This window comes from Cibotium barometz, chromosome 46 (genome assembly GCF_041138505.1).
Source record: "Cibotium barometz isolate CiBa-2024 chromosome 46, ASM4113850v1, whole genome shotgun sequence".
Taxonomy (NCBI): Eukaryota; Viridiplantae; Streptophyta; class Polypodiopsida; order Cyatheales; family Cibotiaceae; genus Cibotium; species Cibotium barometz.
The window spans coordinates 26969261-26976175 of record NC_141091.1 but is presented as its reverse complement, the minus strand read 5'-3'; the positions used below and the strand labels follow the sequence as shown (position 1 = coordinate 26976175).

Below are 6915 nucleotides of genomic sequence, written 5' to 3'. Positions count from 1 at the left end.
GAAACATATCTAGGGAAACAGATCTAGTGTGGAACTATTCCACAGCACAAGTGGTTTTTCACTCTTGCCTTGGTGACTTGGTTTATCTCCTCCTTCAAGCTGTTGAAAAGAACTTCTTCCCAAGCCACCTTTGATCTAGATTTTTAAGCGTTGATGATGCCAAAATTCTTTTTGGACATGCAGTATGGATTATGTGTGAGATTTATCATCTCCACTATAAACCTCAACTGTTGTTACCGTGCTCTAGTGATTTTGTATCCTTGGCCTTCTTCTCACTTAAACTATGGGCTAACTTATGTATTTCATTTGATCTTAGGAACCCATATTGGAGCAAGAATAAAGAGAAATCTCTCATTTACCTTAAAAAATCAAAACGCTTAGGTCAATAGAGAAGGAGTACCCCAAGGATCCTTCCTATATAGACTTGAGAACATCCTGGGACCTTATGAAATTAAGTGTGGTAAGAGATACTTTGAAGATGGCAGATCTCACTTGGGTTGCTTCCTAAGAAGTGCCCCTTTTAGGGAAGAGAGAAGTAAGATTTCTTTTTTTCTCTCTTAGTGGTATGCCAATAGCTTGGCATTAACTACAAATAAGTGATGGAGCTAGCAAGTGAAGGTTATTCATCGAATATAATAGTAAAAGAGCTCAAATGTCCATGACACAATAGAGCACCGAGATGTCCACCTACCATGGCAGTGTATCCTTATAGTGTCCAAGGATGTCTTGAATCTATAGTTAACCAGTTGAAGGTTTGAATCTTTCAACTTGAAGTATTGTATATGGATGTCTTGGGTCTCAACTAGTATGCGACGTGGTGTGACATGGCAATTCTGACATGACATGGAAAAGCTTGCCTAGCTGGAGAGCAAGGGCAGGGGCCCCGCCCCGTGCAGTGGATCTGAAGAAAAAGCAGAAGAGCACGCACGTCGGCGCCCCCGAGGATGATGATTGCAGAGCCGGACACAGTAAAGCCGAAGACGAAGGCTGAAGCAAAGCATGTGGGATGGGGGGGGGGGGGGGGTTCGCACAGCTCCATGCCAAAAATTAGCATTTATGATCTCTATCGGTCCTACAAAAGCACTTGATTGTTGGTATGCGATGCATTAGAGTGAGACGTGCACTGTTGTGCACGCTTGACAAATGGAGTAGTGAAGCAAGATAAACCATGATCAATTCAAATGCTCCAGCTTCTAAGCAAGCAGACTTGATTGGGCAGTGGCTTCCTTGAAGAAAGGACGATGTTTGTTGAGCATGTTAAGCAAGTAGAGGAGTTTTTGTAGAGGCGAGGTCAGTAACAGTACAGGCTCTATACAGCCTCCTCTAGCCCATACACTCCACTCCCCCCCTTCAATGCTTGCAAGAAGGAAGGATCCTTGAGTGGTTTCTTTCCAATTGGTTAACGCGCAGCATTTCTTATGTGCCGTGGCTGTCCCCACTCACATCAATCCCTCACCCATGTAGGGTACAGTGCTGGAGTTTGATGGGGGGAGAGAAAAGAAGCTACAGGCTCAAAAAAGCTGAAAGAATGGGGGCTCCACCGGGGACAGAAACAAGGGAAAAAAGAGATGTAGGAGTGAGGTCACTCGGTAGGTGTGGGGTGCACCACCACCCCAGAGAGAGAGAGAGAGAGAGAGAGAGAGAGAGAGGAGAAAAGAAAGCAAGAAAGTAGCCCTTTTTATATGCTGTGTCACAAGGCACAGGCCACATATGACCAATCTCCACAGCGAGAGAGCGAGAGAGAGAGAGACAGAGAGAGAGAGAGAGATGTAATAATGTATGGTCCGCTCATGATGGAAAACCAGGACTAATAAGCCAAAGCCATAGCCCCGGCCCCCAATCTTCTCCACAGAATAAGTATTAAGAAGGCACAATCACAGGAAAGCGTTGTCCTCTGTGGCTCATTAATCCTGCATCAGGATCAGGAATATAGCACTTATGGTTCTGTCCAGCTTCCATGATGTCATATGCACGTGCTGCACCACCCTTCATGTATATCTGCAATGCATGTCCAGCTTCCTTCATGAATGCACATGCTTGGCCATGTTTTAGAGGGCTGCCCAGTGCCCATTCCTGATCACACCCATTGGGCCTCCCTTGGGAGTCCAGTCCCACCCCTTTTGTGGACAGGGACCGTAGAGCAGTTTTCTTTTCAGTTATGCCATCTGCATGTGTATGAGCAGTTGGAGAGTCCAGTCATATGGATCCCTAGCTTGATTTTTTATGCTGTTACAGTGCAGCTCCGTCATAGCCAAGCCAATGGACCACACATGATCCATATGACGCACATGGAGGGAATGGGGCTTCAACTCTGGACCTCCCAATTATTTGCCCAAAGTGTAAAGTTGTAAACTGCTACCAAAGAGAGAGAGAGAGAGAGAGAGAGAGAGAGAGAGATGAGATCGTCCCCCAATATACACTAAAGCGAATGGTCATCATGATGATGGTGATGCATTTCAAGGTTATGCACATATGCAGAGATCTTTGGGACCTGATCCTAAAAGGGATTAAAAACTGGGTGGTTCCAGTGGTGCAGGTAGATCAAACTCCATGGTCCATAGCTTCCCATGGCTGGACTATGAAAGCGGAAAGAGATCAAGGCACTCCCCCTCAATGCACGCATCCATACATACCACTCCCCCCTCTCTCACATGCATGCACATGCGTGCGCACAGACACGGGGACCATGTAGAGGCTGTCATGCATGCACTCACAGAAGCACATCCACACAGGGCTACACTGTTGGTGGATTGTAACACCTTTGCTTGTGATGCAGACTTCTGTCGAAGCCTATGAGCATTGTTTGGACCATTGGGGAAGGGCAAGGGTCTCATCTCTAACCCATCATCATCATCATCATCTCTCTATCTTTCTCTCTTCCTCTCATGCATTCTCTTTGCTCTGCAAGCTTCATACTTTTGCAGATGCAATGGCGTGCACCAACAGCAACAGTGCAACCAAACCACTAGTGGCCACATACAACAGCACAGGGCAAAGTCCAACCTTCCTCACTACATCAACAACTGCCAGTATGACTGGTAGAGCCTGGTGGCATTTTTCACCTGCAAGCAAGGACAGTCCCTCCAGTAGAATAACAGCTTCTTCCTCCACCCCCATCACAATCATCACCACCATCATCATCATCTTGGCTGCAGAGAAGCTCAGAGCTCATCACATGCCCTTGCCTCCCTTCACCCACCCTTGTTGCCTGTCCTGACTCCTGGTAACCATTAGATTCTCATTCACCATCCCCTTCATCTTTGCTTTTCCTTCTTGTTGAGGTCTGACAGTCCTTTCAACAGCAAGCATCCTGTTTTTAAGTCTCTCCTTTTTTACCCTCCCCCCCTCCATCTTCGCCTTCCTCACTTTTGTTTTGCTTCCTTTCTACCTTTTCTTCTTTCTCCGTCTTTCCTCTCATTCAAGCAATACTGTTTCTTCTGAGAGAAATCGCCTTCTTACCTGCTATCTCGATACAGATCGCTTCCAATTGTCGACTGGCCTTACTCCCGAAGTCTGCACAGGCTCTGGGCATGGTGGTTTTCTCTACATAGCTTCACCTATACCAAGCAAAGTCTGTGTGCTTAGCACACTGAAGCTGATGTACATGTGAACAGTTAGTAAAGGACTGAGCTTATGTAAAATGTTGGAAGAAATTGCTGCATTGTTATCAGGGACTGCAAATGGGAAGTGATTCAGAACCACAGTGATCTCTCTCTCTCTGTCTGTCTGTCTGTCTCTCTCTCTCAATAGCTTTTCTCTATTCAGATCGTATACCTCCTCTGCACGAACTGCCTGCTTTCTTGCAAATCATTGCAAATCATTGCAAAAAAATCCTCCCTTGTTCGACTTGAAGCATCTGCATTCTTGCAAAGCAGTGTAAAACGCTCGAAAAAGCAGAGGCAAAAGGAATCGATCAAACAAAATGAGAAGAGACACGCCCTCGACTATGCGGAGTTTCAGCTCACCCCTAAACGCACCAGGTACTAAGCTTTCCTCCTCCTTTCCCTGATCGCAGCATGCAAAATCTTTGATTTCAATCAAAAAGCCTGCCAGCATCAAAATTCTGCAATGCTTTTTTTGATGTTTGTTCGATAAGGTGATTTGATTATGCTCTTTTGTTGGAATCTCTGCAACAGATGCGAGCTCTTCATTCCAGAAGATGGCTTCACGGAGAAGCTTGCTTCGGGTTTTGTCAAGCCCTTCGTCACGCACTTGCGAGCGGTGGAAATGCAGGTTGCAAGAGGCAACCAAGTAATCAGGTTGGAAAGCAGCGGCAGCTTTTCCGAGCAACATCAGTAGCATCAGACCGAGAATGCATGGTTCAGCAAAGGCACCTTAGAAAGGTCAAGATCTCTGCAGCCAGAGTTGAGCTTTTCTATGCTATGCATGATGGAGTTGATGATTTGAAGCTTTGTGAGTAGACTCTCACGGAGACAAGATCGCACTACAGTTTTTGTTAAGTTTAGAAAATAACCTAAATCTTCCATATGTATTTACATTTTCTATGTGTATCCTACACAAAATCACCGTCAGTTCTGTGCTGAACTTGAGCTTGGCATTGCTATGTGCCCTTGGCTTCAGGTTTGTGAGGTTTGTTAGCACCCCTGAGGTTATCGAGCGTGTGAAAACCATTGAAGATGAGCTTGCTCAACTAGAGGAAGTTCGCAGTGCCCTGGCAAGCACCTTTCCACAGGTACCTCCTCTTCTCTTCAAATCTCTAAGTATACATCCCCACGCATCTCTCCTGAAATTTCTTACCAGAGCTCTTGTTTGTGTCCAGACTCAGGACAGGTTTCGCCTGTGGTGACTCTATCAATGGTATGTTCTTTTTTTCTGCACTGATTTAATTATCTATGCAGTATGCCCTTTCATCTGTGTTGTTGATTTCTGGACTTGTTCCTTGAATCTCTTAGTGATTGTTTTATAGACATATGCACCTTGATAACCCGGTAGAGCGATGATTTCAAGCTTAGATCTGACAAGTGTGGAGGTTCAAATGGTTTGTGGTCCAACTCTGATTATCATTACTGAAACATTGAAGGTTCAAGGCTAGCTTTGTTTGAGCTAGTGCAGGTCAAATGCTTTTGAGTACATACAGTATCTGGTCCTAAAGGGGCTCGGTTTTCAATGCACAGCAGTCAAGCTTGGAAACAAAGGACTTAAGCCCATACTTGGACATGCAATTTGTTTCACCTTCGAGTTTGCCATCTCATTGAAACAGATATTGCGCATAGGACTTACAGTTAGCACTTCACTGAATTTGCCGTGTGGAAATGGATTGCTCAACAAGGTTGCAGAGGCTGAAGATGGACAGAAGATGAAGCAAGAAGGGGTGCCAACTCAAGGGCAAAGGTGGATCGTGGAGCTGCAAGATTCTACTTGGGATTTGCTGCATGCACTGAACTACTGGGAGTGAAGGTGGATCTATACTGAAGTGCTTGGGGCTGCTCCTACAAGTATACAAGGTGCCTCACATGAATGCTGGTCAGAAAGCATCAGCTGTCTGGCACCCCTGTTCAGCCTGCTGGCTGGCATTCTCGGTAGGTATTCAGCCTGCGTAGCTTGAGCCTTGTCCGCTGCCTGCTACATTTGTTGTTCTGATTGCCTTGAATATGCTTATGCTGCCCAAATGAAAGGAGTTTTTACCCATCTTCCCTTGCTTCTACTAAAAGCGTCAGATGAGGTCAGGGCTGGCCTTTGAAGTGCACATCCATTGAATCTGGCTGTGGAACATTCATCATATTTTTTTTTCTGTGAGGGTGTCATATGCACACCTTAATCTGGTGCCACATAGACATGATTATTCTTTGGAGCCACCAGAAGGGCAAAGGCTGTATATGGGCAGATTGGAGCAGTTTTGGCAGCCCAATAGGCACCCAAGGTGCCCACCACATGCACCAATGGTTGGGACATATTTTGGGCATAATATGAACACATTTTATGACATTTTTGATGACTTTTTGTCCATTGGTGCATATTTTGGGCATAATATGAACACATTTTATGACATTTTTGATGACTTTTTGTGACTTTAACAGGGTTGGCTGGCCAGCATACGACCTACAATCAGACTCCTACATAAAGGGACATGAAGGGTCATTCATGGGCATTGAGTGTTAGGGGACGCAGAGCCAAGACCAAGGGCATGTGGCCACAACATCTCGATCAGCAGAGTACACCTCCATATTAGGAGGTCAAGTATCATCCATGGACATTAAGAGGTAGGGAATGGAGAGCCAAGACCAAGGGCATGTAGCCATGACATCTGGATTAGCAGAGTACACCTCCATATCAATTAATTCATGCACATCATTTAGGACTTCGATTTGATTTGGGTCTTTGTCTGACCACCTGAGTTCTACCCAGGCATCATATTTTGCATTAGGGTTTGAAGGAGGGTTTGCGTTTTTGCATCTACAGCTAGTTTTGTGCATGTGCGTTAGGGTTCCCTACACAGGTCTTACAAATAGCAATAGTTTGCATAGTGCTAAAGATTTATTGAAACTATGATATGGAAGTCTAAGAAACGCTTGGATTTGGAACTCTAATTCAATTGAAAGGAGAAGCCGCCTTTGAGCTCAAGCTTCGAGATGTTGCGCATTGTACAACTTCTGTGGAGAACTTCTGTGGAGAGGTTGGAGAGTAGCCAATCGTTAGGAAAGTTTCAATTGAAAGCTTTCATAGCATACATCTTAAGAGCTACATATCAGCAAGCGGAATACTATGATTGTGTAGAGCGTGATCATTCGTTGTTGTGAGAATTATGATGTGCTTCACTCTAGTATTTAGTACAAGCTTATAAATTGTGGTCGATGATTAATGACTAGAGTTTGGACACTTTGCACCGGTAGCCATAATTCCCAAGATATTTATGACTTGCGAGTTAATGCCCATGCCATAATTGTGATGAGATTG

At 45.0% G+C, this 6915-nt stretch overlaps 1 long non-coding RNA gene across 4 annotated transcripts; it reads left to right on the top strand.

Annotated features, from left to right (window-relative positions):
* Window positions 1–2406: 2406 nt before the first annotated feature.
* Window positions 2407–6562, top strand: LOC147612077 (uncharacterized). Of its 4 annotated transcripts, none has more exons than XR_015263646.1 (5): window positions 2416–3980; window positions 4137–4343; window positions 4582–4693; window positions 4781–4818; window positions 4928–6562. It is a non-coding gene; the product is annotated as an uncharacterized LOC147612077 (long non-coding RNA). The 4 variants fall into 4 exon arrangements; XR_015263645.1 differs by having other exon boundaries at window positions 2418–3980; window positions 4781–5540; window positions 6039–6562; XR_015263643.1 differs by having other exon boundaries at window positions 2407–3980; window positions 4137–4413; window positions 4781–6562.
* Window positions 6563–6915: the final 353 nt, after the last annotated feature.